This window comes from Callorhinus ursinus, unplaced genomic scaffold (assembly GCF_003265705.2).
Source record: "Callorhinus ursinus isolate GAN/ISIS: 27379988/994484 unplaced genomic scaffold, GSC_fseal_2.0 scaffold5, whole genome shotgun sequence".
Taxonomy (NCBI): domain Eukaryota; kingdom Metazoa; phylum Chordata; class Mammalia; order Carnivora; family Otariidae; genus Callorhinus; species Callorhinus ursinus.
Window position 1 is genome coordinate 47,837,653 of NW_027397067.1, and position 20,248 is coordinate 47,857,900.

The following is a 20,248-nucleotide window of genomic DNA, read 5'->3' on the forward strand; positions in this document are numbered from 1 at the left end:
TAGGCGTGTTATTGCTACTGAAGTATCATTGCTTCTAGGCCAAACCAATTTTTCGATCTCTAGACATGGGACCTCGGAATGTTCCTATATGCTTCACGTATTTTAATTTATTCAGCAAACATTTTTACAAAGATTACTATATGTCAGGTGTTATTTGAAGCATTTTGCAAATATTAACTCATTTAATCCTTATAATAACCTCTTAACAACAACAAGATAGGTAGTGTTATTAGCCCCATAAAAACTGGGATACTGAGAGGTTTAAACATGTAGCCAAAGTCATACAGCTAGTTAAGTGGCAGAACCAGGAACTGAACCCAAGCGTCTCACTCCAGATTGGGGGAATAACCAGTATACCACATTGCCTCACAGTGGCAAGGACCTCACAGAGCAGAAGATTAATGGATTAATGAATCCACCTACATTCATTCTCCAGCAAATACCTATTATGTGCCCATTAGTTGCTAAATTCTGTGCTAGATGTTGATTGGTTTAATGCCATTTGAGATACTTTCTTGGGCTACGGCACAATTTAAAATGAAGGTAGAGGCTGTTGTAATGTGCCCCTTGAGAGGACTCTGGCAGCTGCATGGGATGAAGATGGTGAGATGAAACCACTCCACTCAGGGGCTGCGAATACACTTTCTTATGCTACAGGTAATATTCCAGGGTAAAAGGCAGTGCCTGCTTTATTTCCTATCTTCCTATTATCCTTTTCGCAAATGTTAAAGTAAAGGTTAATATCTTTTCCTGTATATGAAACACCCAGTCGTTACGCCACTGTTCACTGATAAAATATTTGAAAATAAAATATTTGAAACTGTCTTTTGTGAAAATCATTGAACAAAACTGATATTTCCATTTACAGCTGATTGAAAGAAAATTTTAAATGTACACTTACCTTATGACTGTCACTAGTGGGTGGTTCCCAGAGACCAAGCCGAGACAATCTGAAAGGAAACAGGCAAAATAACCACGCTGAATGCAAATATCTGCAAGGATTACAATATTATTTATCCCCACATATTTAGTGGCAGAGCCCTATGAGGTGTCCCGTGACCTGGCTTTAGTTGTCAATAACACGTTTTGGGAACGGGAGGGCAGGTGGGTTGGAGATGGGTTTCGCAGAAAGGACTCAGCTAGAAAAAGAAGGCGGAGGCTAACACAGTGGGGAATCTTGCATTGACCTCTTCCTGAAATTTACAAATTCCTTGGAAGAGGACATGGATTCAAGGGAAGGGATAGCCAAGAATATGGGCCTTCATTTTTCAGGTCAGAGCAAGCATCAGATGAGCCACCTTCCAGATGTACCAAAGGTTAGGGGCATTCCAAAAAGAACTAGCAAACACAGTGCCTTAATGCAACAATAAGAAATCACAATACAATAGGTCAATAAATGGGAATAATGTATTGATTAGATTCATAGCTCAGGGGAAAGGAATAATCAAAGGGTTTAGCCTGTGAGGAGCTAACTCAGTTCAGCTGAGTGGGTTTGACTGGGAAGACTTCAAGGAGGGGGTGTGATCTATTGAATCCCTTTGCCAATGGACATGGGAGAGGGGCTGGTCTCTCAGATTTTGTTTCTGACATGTACCACCTGTCTCTAGAAAAAAAAAGTGCCTTTTGTACCTCTGGGGGCACCAGTCTAGACAATCTAATTAGTCCATCTAATATAGTTTCAAAACTATCAACAGGGTCAAAGCCCTCTTGGGAAATATGTAGGGAAAAAAAGTCCCAACTCATATCATTGATTTCTTAAAAATCAAAGTATCACTTTTATCAGTTATAAAATATCAAGAAATGTGCAACTGTTTGGGTTTCTAAACAGTCTCCTTTATTTAAAATATTGTCATAATTCAAGGAAAAGGTGTTTCCACTGACATGTTAGAAAAAAAGTAACATTCTACCGATTTCTGTGTATTCGATGATATACCAGTCATTGAGAAATATATCTCAGTCAATATACCAAGGACTCATATTCTTCCAAGCATTTAACAAAAGTACTGAATATACTTAAAGCAGAACTAGGAGTTTTACCAAAGAGGTAATAAACTTGTCCCTTCGAACGTAGAATAGAGGCAATAGTTTTTAGTGGTAAAGACCTCAGGCAGGTTATTGAACCTCTGGATGTTCCACAAATAATAGTTATTATGTTATTTTTAGTCCCAGCAATATAAGAATTCTGATCTAAGATAGATTCTTAATGTTTTTCTTACTTATAATAACCTATACATTTTAATAATATAGATATTTAGAAGAGATTTTGGCTTAATAAAATGTAAACTTTCCAAGCATGATTTTTTTAACTGGAAAATAAAATCTATGAAATGGCTTTTATATACTTTTCTTTATCTCATAGTTACTTTGTTGACATACAAACAGATCACAACTTGAAAAGTGGTATTTTACAGATTTTCATTGTTAGGATGTGGAATCTAGTCAACGTGAATTCACAGTGTTTTACACTTTAAAATATAGTTAACTCCATTTCAGACTTTCAGATTTTACTGAAACAACAACAACAAAGGATACTTGATTAAAATGGCAAGGTAGGTAAAAGAGCAGTTACTAGAGCCGACCTGACATAGGACCCCAACAGCTTCCATTAGTATCAGAGTGGACAGGCCACTAAAGACCAAGCTCGTTGGTGGCATCCCAGTCAGATGGGCTGAGAGCAGGAGAAGAGCATCACATGAAAGGTATTAAACGCTCTGCCTGTTCTCTATGCCCCCAGACAACTTTCATTTATCTGCCCACAGGAGTACATTGAAATACAGCCTGTCTTACCTATCTTGTTTTCAGAGATTGCTAAGATGTTGATGATGGAGGGAGGGAGGGGTGTGAATGTAGATAGGAATGCAGGTGTAAATAATGAACAGGGTATAGAATCTATTTTTATATAATAGCAGCTTTCGTTGAAACATACGTAAGGGAAATTTTGTAGATTACACACATACCTTGCTAATTTAAATGATCACTTCGGGGAAACAAGGAGGTAAGGGGGAAGTGGGCTAACTTTGGAGCAGTCGCTTACCATTACGAGGCCTCTTTATACAGAAAAGTACATGTATTACTCTAAAACCCCTTTCTGACATCCATTTCAAGTTGGCCCTTACTTCTCCTTTAAGATCTCCATCAGGAAGTTTATAGTTTACGAGCAAATAAATACAGCTGTGGTCAAATTTGCTTTTTCAGAAGCCTGAAGTGAAACCTTTTTTAATGGTGTCAGTGCTTAAAATAGTTACTTTATGTATTTTGGGTTGCATATACAAATTTCAAGGTTTATGATATGAAAGTCTGAGAACATTTGGATAAAAACTGCTTTGAAATGTTTTAAGTGTTGTATGAGGATACCGTTTAGCTACCAACACCAGGATTTCTAACTATCTTATCCATCAGCCATGACATCCACTCATGCTAATGATGAATAAAAGGATTTCTGGTCTCAGTGTTGATATCCAGTTTTTAGATGCCAAAACAAAGCATTTTCACTGAGCACTATATTGTGACAAGAACTTGTAAATAGAATCAAATAGCTCTTTACATTTTCATTTTAATATGATTTAATAAGTCTAGTAATTTGAATATCAGAATCCAACCCTAACTTTCCTCAGGAAGTGGAAAAGGCTTAATATTTTATTCATCTGGAAAAAAAAAATGTGCCATGCTCCAAAACACAATTAAACTAGAAACAGATGATATTCATCCTCTCAGGGGCATTTAGCATAAGCTAAATATATTCACAGCACAGTTGATCATTTATAAACATAGCTACCATCGCAACCAGAGTTGTGTCCATGGCAGTCCATTCATGGTCTAAAGTGAAAAGCTATGAATTCTGCTAGGCTGGAGTCCACCTTTAAACATCATGCAATCAATACTGAGCTATTTTAGAAAATGTTCAATAAAAATATTTTAAAACATTCTATTCTCTTGTTTTCTACTTTAAGACTGAGTACTTAAATGAGGATTAATCTAGTTCTCTCCACTTCAGTAAATATGGAAATCAGGTATGGAGGGAATAGACTTAATAGGATTCTAGTTTCCATTAAAGGATCATTGCTACTGCCCTTGTTCCTCATAGCACAAACTCACTTATGCGAGATGCTTTCCTAAGCTGCTTTCAGTTGCTAAGATTCATTCTGATGCCATGGTTCTGTGACTCAAGTTGTGAGGAATGGATACTTTTTTCATTTCTTTCTTAAAGCTGGTCTTAAATTCAGAAAGCATGTTATGACAAAATAAAAAGCAATAATAACAAGAAGAAACCAAATTTATTCCAGGGAAGAGAGATTGGATAAATGGAGGTTATACAAATGTATTTTCTAGCCAATTGGTCAGTCAGCAACATTTATAGAGAGCCTACAAGGGCAGAGCCCAGATGGAATTACCCCCTCTCCTCAGGCCATCTGCAATGCCCTGTGTGGGAGAATGGCAGGCTGGGTCACAAGCAGAAAAATACAATCATCCAATAGCCATTCTATGTGCTTATCTATTCCTTCAACAAACATTTACAGAGCATCCACCGTGAGGCAAGGCCTAGGGGCTAGAAATGAATGATATGACTTCAGCTTTAAGATGCTCACTCCTAGGATGCCTGGGTGGCTCAGTCGTTAAGCGGCTGCCTTCAGCTCAGGTCATGATTTCAGAGTCCTGGGATCGAGTCCCACATCAGGCTCCCTGCTCAGCGGGAAGCCTGCTTCTCCCTCTCCCACTCCCCCTGCTTGTGTTCCTGCTCTCGCTGTCTCTGTCTCTGTCAAATAAATAAATAAAATCTTAAAAAAAAAAAAAGATGCTCACTCCTAGAGGGGAGAAGCTGACTAGTCACTTATAAAAGACAAGTAAACCAATAAAATAATCAAAATGTGAGCAGTTGAATGACAGACTCACATAAACGTGAATAGCTGGTCTGAGCAATACCTGCACACACACCTTCTTCCTTCCCTTTCCCTTCGGATGGTTTTCCTCATTAGCACTTGGTCATTAGCACCATCATCACTTGATGTCATCATACATTTATTTGTTTATTTTGGTTTTCTGTCTCCTTCCACGGGAAAGTAAGTCCTTGAAGGCAAGGGATTTCTTTGGTTCACTGAGGTAAACCAGCCCCCAGAACAGGACTTCACAACTAGGAGGTGTTCAATAAACATTTATAAATGAATGTCTGAGTAAATTATAGAAATCATTCAAAAGAAAGTATGATTATCTGGAAAGATGGGAGGCAATGATGTTAGGTTATTACAAAAGGTAATTACATTTTGACAAAGAAGAAGTTGAAAGTCAGTCAAGAGAAGTTCGCTGGGCAGGTCCTCGGGGACACCTAGCAATAAGTCCACAGAGTACAGGTAGTATTGTCTGCCCAGTGTCCTGACCTCGTGGAACTGTCTCCCAGCCCCCCGTGGCTTTAATAGGGTAGCTGATCCCAAACATCTACTCGTCTGACCACAAGGGAGGACGCAAACCAAGCCAGGCCAGCTGGTTCTCCTTCCTGGGCATTTACACCTGGACAAGAATGAGAAGCTAAGGCAGCTATGAGGGGAAGCAGCATCTCAGAAAGGATGGTTTCCGTGTTCTGGCTTCTGAGACCCCCAATGCCCAGGTTCCTGTCTTCCCCAAAACCTGTTTGGTCAGCTCTTCCTCAGCAATTTTAGCTATTAATATCCTTCCAATAAACTTTTTTTTTTCCTGGCTCTGGTAGTCTCCGTTTATTTCTGATGATTACATTCAAAGCACTCTGTGACCACAGGAGCTGATTAAAAGATGAATGTGGTTTGGAAAGGCTCAGAGTAAAGAATTTTTATTGAGCATTAACCATATGCAGGTACTGAGCGAAGCTCTTTATAGAAGTTATCCACTTTAATCTTTACAACCATCTCCATGAGTACCTATTCCCATTTTAAAACCGAGCCAAGCTCCCCACTCTATACCAAGTGGCTGAGCCAGCACTTGACTCTAAAGACCACAGTCTTAACAGCTCCCCGCTGTCCTCCTGGGAAACACAATTTTGAGTGTGTGATAAACAACTAGAAATGCCACTGGTGTCATGGTCAGGTTAGGTGAGTTAGGGTTAGGGATTAGGTGGAGATGGGTATCCTTAGGGAATGGGTAGAGTTAAGGGTAGTGGCACTAGCGTCCGTGCTTATAATTCAGGATTCTGACATTCTGAATTGTGTTATGATTTTTTTTTTTTTCCTATGCCATGTAAAGAATTAAGGAGAATTTCCTAGTGAGAACTGCTAAAACAGGTGCCTGGGACAGGTGGTTCCAAAGTCTGAAAAAGACCTTAGTATAATTGCATATTTTTATTAATTAACCACCAGATACATGTATACATGGAAGTGACTGTAAATCATATAAATACATCTAATTAAACTTAAACAAAATGTATCCCCAATTCAGCTTCCTCTTAGACTGATCCCAAAGTTGCCTCTGGCTATGCCACTGTTTTAACACATGAGGGTAAATGCAGTCACAGTGGAGAGACAGTGCTCTTAACCAATTATAGTCAAAAGTTCCTTCTCCTTAAAATCTTACAAGAACGTTTGGCCATGTGGGCTAAATGGTAGGGTTCTGAGCTTCTGAGCTCACAGTGCATCTGGCCTGTGCTTTCCCCTCCTCCACGTCTGCTTTATCCCCATGATCAGAGAGTCCTCTTCCTCCCTCATCACGCCAAATAGGAAGCAGAAAATGGCCCATGCTTCTTGTTTAGTAAGTCAGGAGAGGGTGGGTCTTCAGATCCAGATTCATCAAAATGTGCTATCTCCCTCATGGAACACAATGGAAACAGTGCAGTAGGATGAATTAGCATCATTCATCCCACTGGAGCTTTATAAAGTCTTGGCTCTACACTATCTCCCCAAGACAGAGATCAAAATAGCAGCATCCGAACCATCCTTCATTGGTACCAGTGTGTGGGGGCAAATGGGACAGAGCCAATATGATTAAATTAAGGACCTTAAGATGGGGAGATTATCCTGGATTATCCAGATGGGCCCAATGTAGTCATAAGGAGGCAGGAGTGTCAGAGTTAAGGCAGAAGGCAGTGGAAGCAGAGATTGGAATGATGCAGCCAGAAGCCAAGGAATGCTGGAAGCTTCTAGAAGCTAAAAATGGAAAGGAAATGGATTCTCCCCTCAGAGCCTCCAGAAGAAACCAGCTATGGTGACCTTTTGACTTTAGTCCACTGAAACTAATTTCAGGCTTCTGCCCTCAGAACTGTAAGAGAATAACTTTGTGTTGTTTTAGTCTAAGTTTGTGGCATTTTGTTACAGCAGCCATATGAAACTGAAACAACCACCTTCTCACTCTGACACTTCTTTTCTATGCTGACCTCACCAGCACCCACTTTTGCTCCCCTCCAAAACTACACACTACATCCAAATGAGGGCTTTGGGAGTAGTTCTCTCCTCATCAACCCTGAACAATTGCCCTGGGTGTTAGAGACTTCAAGGCACCAGAAACTCTGTACCATAAGGATAGGAAATGCTTGCATGCAAGGGGTAGGATGGGCAGAAACAATTTAGGACAGCAGTAAGCGCTGCTGAAAAGGAGTTTGGAGTCATCAGCATATAGGCAATGGTTAAAGTCAAACCATAGCTAGACCATGTAAATACATGATAGTGACCTTGATTGAACTAGGAAGTGGATCAAGGGGATTTAGTTTGCAAATCATAGGCCTATCAGAGATACCATAGAAAGTTAAGAGAAAATGTGATCTAGAATATAATTTTTAAAAATTAACCTTGAGCTGAAATACAATCTCAGCTAGGTCATGAAAAGGATCATATCTCATTCAGAGAGAAGCAAGCCTCAAAGAAAGCTCCTGAATTCCATATTGGGCACAGGGTTACAAAAATAGTCATAGTTCCTGACCTTAAGGAGATTACAGATAATTTCATCACAATGTAATGTGTGATGTGATAATGGTGTCAACAAGTGTACTCTGGGGGCACAGGAGAGGGGACGGTTAGTCCAAAGGATGGACTGAAGAAAACTTTCCTGAAGGAGTAAAAACTCATTTAAGGGATGAGTAGGAGGGAGAGAAAGCAGGGGAGCATTCATGGTAGAGGAAATAGCACAAAGTCCTGGTCGGGGGGGGGGTAGTTAAATCAATATGAGTGGATGAGTTCCCCCAGAAGATTATGCATAGTGACAAGAACAGAGGAGCAAGGACAGAACCCTGGAGACGAGTAAGGGTTAACGAGAAGGCAAAGGAAAAGAAGCCCACAAATAAGTCCAAAAAAGACCAAAAGGATCTGGAGGGAAGTCAAGAGGAAATGGTGTCATGGAATCCAAGAGGGTAGAAGGCTTCGGGAAGGAGGGAGTTGAGTGAGATGAGTACTAAAAGGGTCAAGAGAAAACCAGAAATGAGTTTTCTCAGAGCAGGTACATTAGACAAGGAGAGTACAAACCGGATTGCAAAGGGCTCAGTAAAGAAATGGAAACACCATGTTGAGACTGCACTTTCAAGTATCTTGGTGGACAAGGGAATGAGAACCATGCCTACTTGTCAGGTTTTTAAACTTTGGAGACAAAAATAGGCTTTACAGGCTGCCACTAAAATGAAGAGATAAGATTTAAATACACAACGAGAAGATAAGAATCAACTTGGATCTTTCTCCTCAAACTTAAGACAAAGCTAAAGTAAGTGCAAGTATCACAAGAACAGAGGGGCAAGCTGGCTAGAAAGAAGAAAAACATTTTAGAAGTAAAGAGACTATATATAAAAAAACTTGTAAAAGAAGTCTCAAACTAAAGATCCCAAGGAGAATGAAGAAGATCTGGATGCATATGAACAAGAGAAATGGGGGGGGGGGGGGAAGAGTTAAAGATGCTTAGGCCAAAGGAGTGGATTTCCAATCAAAGAAGCAAAATCAATAATAGTTGCACAAAATTTTATAAAAACTACAAGGTAAAAAAAAAATAGAAACAGGTGAAGAATTTCAGACAACTACATTATAATGATAAAGTAGGAGATAAAGGACTATTTCAAAACCCAGTTTCCATGGTCATCCCAAATTCGGCAAACATTCTTTGAGCACTGATGCAGGAAGAAAGGATTATATTTACTTAATAGCAGTAAACACAAAAATAAAAGATTTTGCTCAAGAATGACATTAAAATGTTCTTTCATGAAACCAAGTGGCAGGATAAGATTTTGATGGATCTAGTATAAAAATAAAGAGTTTAAAGTTTACAACAGAATTCAAATAATTAAAATGATTGAGGAAAATAAAGAACAAGAAAAAAGGAACGGTTAGTCATGTCAAATGCTGTTGCAAAGTCCAGTAGGATGAGTACTGAAAAGTAATCATCAAGAGGTCACTGATGACCTTGACAAAAGGTTTTGGGAGCTTCCAAGTTACACATATTTAGAGAATCTTGTTAATAAAAGATCAAAATCGTAACATCAGGATGGGCAGGCAAACAACATGATCCAACTCAGTCCTGTCATTTCTAATTATTTCTTAATAACACTGAACAAGCAAAGAAATAATGGTAACAATTTGCAAGTAGCAATAGAAACATGCAGTAAGTAACTGCATCCTGAAAATGTCTTAATAATGACAACGACCTATTCCTTAAGCCTGAAGTTGAGGTCAGACTTTTAACCTACACGGAACAGAGGCACATGACCTCACAGATCCCCGGTAATTACCTGGTGATCACCAATGTCTATCTGGCCTTGCCTGAGGGCTAGATCATCCCTGTATTCACTTCTGGATGTCATATAATTAACTCTTGCCTTGTTCTTATTCATTCAAAGGATGGAGTAAAATGTGCATGGATGTCGTTATTAAACATATTGTTAAACCTGGTATCTATCAGTTTTGGGATCCGATCAAGATTGGCACATAGAGGAAAAAAGCACATTTTCACTATTAAAGAAGGCAAGCTTTCTCTCTTTCCCCAATGCCAGGAGAAAAATTCTTCTGTAATTGAGTGCCAGGTCATTGACTGGCTGTCAATAAACGTTCTATGAATTAATGAAGGGTTAAGAAATAGGAGTGCAGGAATAATTAGCATAAGTGTAATGTAATGTAAATTACCATAAGTGAATAAAGGTCTTTCCCACAGTTTTGGTGAGGGATGGATAGCTCTTTACCTGAACTCAATGTTCCATTTTTGCAGTGTCAGAGAAACTCACAGATTCAAATTAAAGGGAAACACATCTTAATTGATGAGATGTCTGAAATACAGACTAGTTTTAATGAGGCATGCCTTTGTAAGTCACACAGAAACTAATTGCGCTCGAATCAGTGGCAAGGATTACTAAATAGGTTGTCTCCCCAACCCTTTCAATGACTTAGATAATGGTTGTTTTTAATTCTTTCTCTTTACTGCAAGTAGGAATTTTTAAAAGCTGTAAGTAGCTTAACTTTTCTCCTTAGCGCCATTCCAGTTGACAGAAAATTTGCTGAGCAAATCCCTCTTCTTAGTAAAAAAATAAATAAACTTCTGCTCAACCTGGTCTAAACAGCTACAAATTCTGATTTAATGAATGTGGTTTGGTAAAAATTAAATTGAGTGTACTTATCACTATATAGCATTATGGGCACATGGCATTAACAAACCTGGCAGAGAGAAACCAACACTGTGGAATGGCTACCCTTGGGAAGTATTTTCCATTTGATAATGTCATTTGATCCTCATGACAATACCATGAGGCGGCTACCATTATCCCCATTTTACTGATGCTGAAACCGAGATTCAGAGATGTGAAACAGTGGCCTTAAGATCAGACAGGTAGGGGGGGTGAGGGGATGGGTTAGCCTGGTAATGGGTATTAAGGAGGACACATTCTGCGTGGAGCACTGGGTGTTATGCACAAACAATGAATCATGGAACACTACATCAAGAACTAATGATGTAATGTATGGTGATTAACCTAACAATAAAAAAATTAAAAAAAAAAAGATCAGACAGGTAGTAAGTGACAGTGGCCAACATGATCCTAGGGCAGTCTTACTATAAAGCCCATGAGTGCTTTCCTCATCATATTGTTAAAAAAAAAAAAAAAAAAAAAAAGACCCAATTCTCTGGGAGTCAACTCAGTGCAAAAGTGGAGCTTCTAGGAGAGTGGTAGTCAGCATGCACTTAGTGCCATTTTTTATCATTTAATATTCTTTTCAAGGTTGAAGTTGTGCTCTTTGAACACTTATTGACATCTTGAGCCTAGCAGATTTTGTTGCATTTGCAATTTTGAGAGGAAGAGTACCTAGAAGAATGCTCTGGAGTTGGCATGTTGAAATGAATCGCAAATACTTCTAGAAAATGATATATTAAGGCAGAGACACAGGAAAATCAGTTGCCTTGGGTAGCAACAGGAAGGAATTGGGTTAGATATTAAGGAGAACCTCCTGACACTAAGACAAGATAAGCACTGAAATGAACTGAGGACATTCAGTGGCACCCTTGTGTGAAGATATATATAACAATCAGTGATCCATCATCAGTCATAGGAAGTGTATATGGAAGCAAAAGCATGGACTATTGTAACTGACTCCAACATGGCTCCCTCAAATGTGGACACGACTGGTGGAAAAGCAAATTGTTCTGTGCAGTTTTGTGTGATGGTCAGTCAGTGCGGCCATAAGGGGAGACACAGGAGAGGTTCAGAAAGACAAAAGTTTTTTATAGTCACAGGTCCTGGAGACAGGAGGCACACCTGTCATACAGGGCCATGGTAGGGGGAAGCCTCAGGGTGGTCAGGAGGAAGAAAACAAGAGGAGGGGAAAGTCTAGGCCACAGTCTTTACTGGGGCTTCCATGGAAAAGGCAAGGCAGGGCAGAGGAAATAGTTTAACACTGGCTAGTTTGAATAACTCCAGAGGGTTTGGGGCTATAGTGGTGGTCTCTCATTGCCTGGTACTGGGCCCTGGCGTGAGTGAGGGCATGGAAATGTCAGCTTGGTGTGAATGAGCCAGATGGAGGAGGTATGGCTCTGGATTGGTTAGTTTTCTTTTCAAAGGCATGCTGCCCCTGAGTCCTTTGCTATCTCTAAGAATTGGCTAGCCCGGGGAGGGGCAGTGTCTCCCCAGCCAGAAAGGTTTTTAAGGTTTCAAAATATCATAATATATAGGAAATTAAAAATACAAACCATACACAAACATACCAAAAATTAGCACCAAATAATAGAATCTAGATGGAGCTCCAGCATCTGTTTAACCTTCAGTATGACAGCCTTTGGTCCCCCAGAGCCCAGACAGACAGCAGTATGCACAGCTGGTTTGGGGAAACTCAGAGAGCAAACACAGTACGATGACCACAGCTGATAGGCCAACAGACGACCCAAACCCAGAATGAGACAAGCTGAAGGTTTGGACAAAAGATATTATAAAGCATCACAACATACTGGATAAACTGTACAGAAGCTAATTGGTTGGTGGCTGAATGGAGAACACACAAGCTGAATTGTCTGGAAGTTAAAGGCACATCACACAGAACGGCTAAATCCGCCACTGCCACAGAGAATGCATTTGGATGCACCCAGAGGCTTCTGAATAGAACCCACCACCAAAGCTATACATATTTTACGATTAAATTAAGGCTGTTTACAAATGTGTTTTTAAGACGAGAAGTACCAACTTTTTACCAACAAACAAAGCCAACACATTTAAGATTTTAATCCAGTCTGAAATAACAAATAGAAAGGAGAAATTCTACTGGATAAATTCCCCTCTGTAGTGTAGGCTATAAAACATTTTAAGCCTCAAAGGTAGTCTATGCTTCTCTTTTAGCAGAAATATTCATTCATTTACTATCTATATGAACTAATGTTTATGATTATTCTGATATATAACATAAACTTATGAACCAGATTGCAAAAATAGCATCTGTGCATCCTTCCAACTGATATGACAAACAAGAGCTCACAATGGGCATTTCATGGTGCCCTTGTCATGTGCATGTACCTGCAAAGATGTTTACCAGCAAGTAGGGATGACAGCTTGACATGGAGTGTTAACTGAAAGCATCATTTCGCTAACTACAGTGATTTCTGAAGTAAATCATTGTTTGATGTCAATTCTTTTACAGTCATTAATATATCACAAGCACAGGCCAAACCATTTCAAGATATATTTCTTTTTATGTCAGGAAGGCCCAAAACAGGAAGTGATAAATCGTTATTTATTTTCTTTTTCTTTTATCCCCAGACATCTCAAGTCATAAGCTTGGGGAGGGAATGTAGTTAGCCATCACCTGAATGAGTCATCTTTTGGATATGGCTGTCTTCACAGCACACGCTTTGTGGTGGTAGAATTCCAGTTTGAGTCAAGGGTATGACAACTACCTTTGAAAGCAAGCAAATGCTTTACACAAAGGGGAGTGAAAAGGAGAGGCCCCCACGTCTCACTTAACACCATTCATTTCAAACACTACATATCCCGTACCTGAAGAATAGGGAAAGACCCACTCTCAGCACTAGAATTCGTGTTCAGACTATGTACTTGGTAAACCCTATGAGCTGATGAGGAGAGGCAGATGCACCCAAACCAAAGTCAACTCATTTGCTGCTGGCCTCTTGCTAATCAAAGAATTTCACTGACAAGCTACCAGTTTCAATCCTGACAAGCTTAGCAACAAAAACCTTATCAAGGTATAGCAATTTTTCATATTAAGCAATTTCAAACATATATTACTTATGCTTGCCTGTAAGGACCACATAGTACAACATGAAAGACAAAATCCAAACAAGGATAGTGTGAAAAATGCTATTAGAGGTATGATTTATATACTATAGGAACACAAGAGATGGACAACCTCTCTCTGGCATGTTGGAGAATAATAAGAAAAATGCAACATAACAACTACCACCAACATTTACTGAAAGCTGACTTTGGGTCAGGAATGATTCCTATGCTTTATATGTTTTACCTAACTTAATCCTTACAATTCAATGAGATAGAAAATAGTAAAGTACAGCATTCATTCAACATGTTTGAGGCATTGCTCTAAAGGCTTTTTCTTCAATACATTCATTTAATCCTCACAGCAAGTCTGTACAGATCTTATGACCTCCATTTTCCAGATGGAGAAGCTGAGGCACTGAAGGGTTCATTAATTTTCTCAAGGTCATATAAATAGGAAGTGGTGAAGCCACCATTTGAAACCAGACAGTCTGGCTCTGCTGCCGACATGCATAACCACTAATATACATGGTCTCACCCAATTACCATCCCATAGTTACAGATAAAGAAATTAAGGTCCAACTGATGAATGGCTGTTCTAGATAGAAAGTGTAAGTGGTCTGACTACAGAGCCTGCCCTCCCAAGTTCTATCTCATGAAGAGAGCCATCTGAGCTGAGACTGAAGGATGAGAATTTCATAAGATGGAGAGAAAGGGAAAAGTTGTTCTCAGGAGAGAAGGGTATGTGTGGAAAGCCACCCATCGTGGAGAGTTCTGACATTGAGAAGTGGTCTGGAATGGCTCAGTGACTACTCTGGGCTTGCCCCCACTGATCTGTTCTTGAAGGGGGTGACTCAGAAGAGACACCACACCAGAGAGAAATGGGCACTGGGAAAGTAGAGCATCCCTGCTACCAATCAAGGTGGCTATCCTGAAACTTTACCAAGCAACAGCTCCTTGTCATTTTTTGCAAATTCAACTTTCAACATAATCCAAAATGCCAGAAAACAATCATTTCCTATTTGCAGGAGGTTTTGCAGAGCTGATTATGAATAAAAAGCATCATGCCCTGTTCCTTTTATCAGGAACCTCACTGACAGAGTCTTTTACTTTTTATGAAGACAAATGAATATGGGTATTCTGATTAGAAGCAGAACAACATCAGCTCGTGAACCAGACTCTGGACATAACATCTGGGACATGACAGCTGTCAGAGGAGGAAGCTGAAGATGCATCACACAAGAAGAGACATCAGTGCTAGGCACATCCAGTGAATCCAATTGACAGAGGCAACTTGTCCTGTGTTAGTAGACTCTCATAGTGAGCATTAGTCTCTCAGCAACTGGACATTGATATTATTATCCTTCATAAGGGAGGATGGTCACCTTGGGGTGCAAGTGGGGGGTGACAATGTATTGGACATGCAAGGTGGCTTCCAGTCAGACCATTTCCTCTGACAAGTCTACTATCCACAACCTTTTTGGAGAGGTTTTTCACCATAGGACCAGCCTGCCTTGTAGCTAATTGAACCAGAGACAAGTGTGTGACCCAAAAGCAGGTTTTATAGGCTGCCCTATGGGTACTAGAGAGTGACCCATCAGATTTTTTTCTGGAAGAGTTTAAATGCAAGACATATAAAAAATAGTAGAGCACAGAGTGACAAAAAAGCAGAAAGACCGATGAGTAAACTAATGTCAAGAAACAACAGGGAGCAGAATGAAGTTGGCCACAAGCAGTGTCTTCCCATTTAAAGAAAGACTCTCTTACAGACAATAATGGCACATGGCTGGCTTTCCTGCTGCTCCCATCCAGATCTGTCCTCTACCCTTCTATGCCGCAGGAGGCTGATCTCTACAGATTGCACCGCCCGAGATCCCTTGCTCTCTGGCTTCCTGTGGAGCTGTGCCAATTGGAGACATAGCAGGAGATCAAAGGGTACGAGGAGAAAGAGTTGGGGGGCATGTCTTCCCTTTTCCCTCCCTGCCTTGCATCATGCTTCTGGCAGTGACTCTGTCCTTGTGCAAGTTAAGTCCCTGTCAATGGCTCTTTCTGTACCTCCAGTGCTTGCCAGCTCTGGCTTCAGGCTCAAGAGGGATTCTTCCTTTTGTTGTCCCTGGCTGCTTCAGGGACTTGGGCCCCTCTGCTCCTGCCCACATATCTATAAACAATCTCTTCATTAAAGTACCTTTCAAATCCCAGCCTGGGAGCCTTTTCTTCCCATTGGAGCTGATTTGTGGAAGAACACAAAATAGAGAGCAATAAGACAAGAATGAGTGGAACGAAGTCTGCGAAGAGGCTCTTTCCTCTTCCCTGCTCCTCTGTTGAATAAATCCTTTCACTGGAGGTGAACTGTGAAGACTCTGGAGAGCCTCAGTAATCTATGGGGGAGTCAGGGTATCACCTACAAGCCTTTCCTCATTGTGATGTTTGTTCAACCAGTGATTTTTTTTTTATACAAGCATTTACTGAGCCTCTACTATGTGTCAGGCATCATGCAAGGCTCTGGGGATCAAGTGGCAAACAAAATACACACAGTCTTTGCCCTCATGGATTTTACAGTGGTCAGGGAAGTAGGGAAGGCAGGGTTTGATGTAGTCATGGAGCAGACAGTAAACAGATAATCATGTAAATCAGCTTATAATTACAAACCTTGACAAGTACTCAAAGGAAAATTGGAAGCTAAGAGAAAAATAGGAAGTCTGATTTAGAAGACTGACTCTAATGACTGGAGCTGCTATTGGCCAAACTACCCATCTTATGGATGAAGAGACTCATAAAAAGTGAATATGGAGAAGACTGTGACATAAGCATGTTTAGGTAAAAATGCCTGGGCTCATAGGGCAAAGCCATGTCACCTCCAACACCTCCTTTTGCTACAGAGAACAGATGAGGCTGGGTTTTGATAAGTATGTTATGTGGAGGACAAGTATTATGGTGGCCAGGTCAGTCCAGACACTGCCCTCAATCTCCGCTTCCGAAATTTCCTGTCACCGCAGAACGTGCCTCTGGAGAGGTAAGAATTTTAGTATTTGAGGAAGTATGAAATGAGGCCAAAAGCGGTGCCAGTCACCTCCTTTGTTCAATTTGGGGAAAAGTTCTCATCATTCCCCTTTTTCTGAGGGCACAAAGCATTTAGAATAGCACCTCTCAGAAGCTGTTCCACCTTATCCACTATCGTCTCCTCAAAACTGCATTGCTTCTCTCGGGGTATGAGTGATCTGAGTTAATGGGGTGTCAAAACTTTTTTTTTAAGATTTATTTATTTATTTGAGAGAGAGTGCATGAGTGGGGGGGAGGGGCAGAGGGTGAGGGAGAGAATCTCAAGCAGATTTCCTGCTGAGTGGGGAGCCTAATGTAGGGCTCAATCCCAGGACCCTGAGATCACGACCTGAGCCAAAACCAAGAGTCAGGGCTTAACCAACTGAGCCACCCTGGCGCCCTGCGGAGGTCAAAACTTCTGAGGAAAAAAAGAGGAGGAAAGTCCTCCTCTTACTTTCTTTTGTTTCCCAATGTCCTGGATAACTACTAGTAAAGATATGTCTTCAGTTTGTCTTCTTATGTGATACTCCATTAGGAACAAAAGAACATTGAATTTTGGGGGTCTTATTTTGGGAATGGGCAATTTACAACCTTTGATGTTTTTATACAACACTCATGTAATATTCAATTAATAATTACTGAGTTCCTATTATGTGCAAGACATTATGCTTGTCTCAGGTGATATAGTAATGAGCTCAACCTACATGGCCCTTGCCTTTAAGGGATTTCTAGTGCGGCCAGAAAGACAGATAATTAGCAAGCAATTGCAAAAAATTATAGTAAGTGTTACATAGGATACTTATAAGACACTTAATAAAGACTAGAAAAGTCAAAGAAAGCTTTCTCAAGAAAATTGTCACTTTAATTACTTAAAGGATTTGTAGCTGAACGGAAAGCTGCAGTGGGTGAGGGATTGGGACTATTCTAGGCAAAAGAAACAGCTTCATGTGCAAAGGTACTGGGGTGAGAGAGAGGTGCATAGGGATGCTGACTAAAGGTCCCTATGGCTATAGGAAGGGATGTAAGAAAAAGAGATGGGGGATGAGGCTGAAGCTGTTGCATTTGGCTGGGTCATGACCACACCTGGAAGTCCAGTTAAAGGTGTTGGCCTTTATCTTAAGGTTACCATGAGTCCCTTGAAGAGTTCTAAGCAAGAAAATACATGATTAAGTTTATGTTTTGGAAAGATCATACTAACTCAATTGAGATAAGGACTAGAGGGTTCCAAGAATGGAGGGGAGGCACTGTTTAGGGAAGACGTGGCACCAATCCACGTGGGAGACAATGCTGGCCTGGACTAGAATACTTACTCAACTTACAAAGCCTCAGACATGGTTGAACTTGAGCTGAACTTGAATGAGTGAATTGGCAGGACGTAGGGTGGACTGGATGGACACAGAAGGTGAATGAAGAGGTGACCCATGCCTCTCAAGGATGACCCATGCCTCTCACCTGCCCATCTAGGTGAATGGTGCTGCCAGACTGAGAAAGAGCAAGTTTACTGGACGAGAAGGAAAAATTTTGAATGAAATTTTAGCTATGAAGTTAGAGGTGATTTCAAGGTATCCGTATGAAGACACTTAGTAAGTAGTTGAATAAACCCCTCTGGGCACCAAGACAGTGATCTGGCTGGACCTAAGGATGGAACTCTTTAGATACAGATGGTAATTAAAGCCATGGCTATAGCAATTGTTCAGGGAGAGGGTAGTGAGATAAGAATAGAGCCTGAGGGAGAACACTGAAGACCATTTAGTGGCTTATCAAAGGAAAAAGAGCCCAGAAAAGACTGTCTAGAGAGAACGAGAGGTATACATGGAGGCCGTTCCACACCTGAGTTCATATGGCAGCTACCAGGCCGACTTCTGAGCCAGGCTGCCTGTAGGTAGGTCCTGGCTCCACTCGTAAATGACACAACCTTTAACAACTTACTTAACTTCTTTGGGCCTCAGTTTCTCTCATTTTAAAATGGTGACAATAACATCTATAGAACCCACTTCATAGAGTCGTTCTGAGGATTACATGACTTAATATTTATAAAGTGCTTAAAAGAGGGCATGGCACTTAGTATAAGAAAATCCAGCTTGTTATTACACATGTGTGCATGTGTGTGGGTTCAACTGAATGAGTCCTATGTCTCAGGTTCAGATCAAAAATAGTGATGTTGTATATTCAGAACTCTGCAGAGCTAGATGACTTCTTCAAATGCATCTGTGTTTATGGACACAACACTGAGTCAGAAAGGGTTATTCTGCAGCTCACATCACGTTCCAACAACCAGCCAGACTGCGAAGTGAGTCACCACCCTGTCAGGCACTTCCTCAGAGTTCCTCCACTGGGTCCCCGGGCAACAAGAGCCTCTCAGCAGCGCATAATGAAAGCCAGAGCAGCTGAAGAGGGAAAGGAGGCTGATCATTAAGGTGTCAGGGAAGAGCCAGGTGGGAATGATGATGGATTGAATACATGCATTTAGCTTTACTCTCTCCCCAAGCCCCACAAAAATGACACTAAAAGGATTTTATTATAGGCATAAACCCACAAGGACAAAGAAAATATGAAAAGAAACAAAAGCAATGAAATTTTGGAAGCTGGAAAGCAGATGGGCAAGCGGTAACTGACTCAACAAACCTGAAAATATGAATCCTAAGGCGGTAGTGGGAAAGACAAGAGGCAACCAGATTTACATAATCCCCAAATGGCCCAGGAACTGGCAAGGACCAGGTATTTCTGGAAGAAGATGATGTTGGGACTAAAAGCAAGAGGATTAATTGGAAGTCTCCTTAAGAGACCAGTGGATCCCCAGATATCCTCCTTATGCAGCAGGATAAATGTATATTATAGATTTCATTATCTTCACAATTCCTCATCCCTCTCTTTGGTGTGTGATTTTGCAGGTGCAACACTAGAAACAGAATATACATCTCTGCCTCACTGATGTTATGTTTGGCCAACGCAGGAGGTTCTGAGCCTAGGCCTTGAAAGACATTGTGTACTTCCACATGTCCCTGTTGCAGCTCTGACGTGGCCGTGGGAAGACTCTGCCCCCAGGAACTGCTGGTCCAAGAAGAATGAAAGACATACATAACAGATCTGATCTAAGCCTACAGCCTGGATCCATGCCTAACCAAGCCCAGCTGATCTAGAAGCAAGGGCTTGTTGCTATGATATGCCATCGATATTTTGTGGTTATGTGTTGCACAGCATAGCTGACTGAGATGCACTAGGTCTGTACAACTGGAACACTGCCCTAACAAAAGTAAAGGATTTGCCTTTGGAACAGGTCACAGGTGGTCATACGGATAAATACACTAATATATTTACGTATGGCAATATACATATTTTGAGAGGCTAAGAAATGAGGAAAATACTATAAAAGATGAAAAAATGGTGCCCCATGTTTTATAATGCAAAACATTTGGTATAATTGTAACCTATGGTAACTTGGAAGATAGAAAATATACCTAATGAACTCAAAGCTTTAAGTCTGCCAGGAGGTCTCCAGGCAGAATGTTGAAAAAGAGGACTAGAGCATCCTCAGCAAGTTTAGGCCAAAGCACATAAGGAGTGGGCACAGATGCAAGG

At 40.7% G+C, this 20,248-nt stretch overlaps 1 protein-coding gene across 7 annotated transcripts in view; it reads right to left on the bottom strand.

Annotated features, from left to right (window-relative positions):
- NCALD (neurocalcin delta) overlaps nt 1-20,248 on the bottom strand; it is a 371,302-nt gene that overhangs the window by 176,123 nt on the left and 174,931 nt on the right. For all 7 annotated transcript variants that reach the window (XM_073893058.1, XM_073893059.1, XM_073893055.1 and 4 more), the window contains one exon: nt 902-950. The gene's annotated coding sequence lies outside the window, so the exon portion shown is untranslated. The remainder of the gene's footprint in view (nt 1-901; nt 951-20,248) is intronic.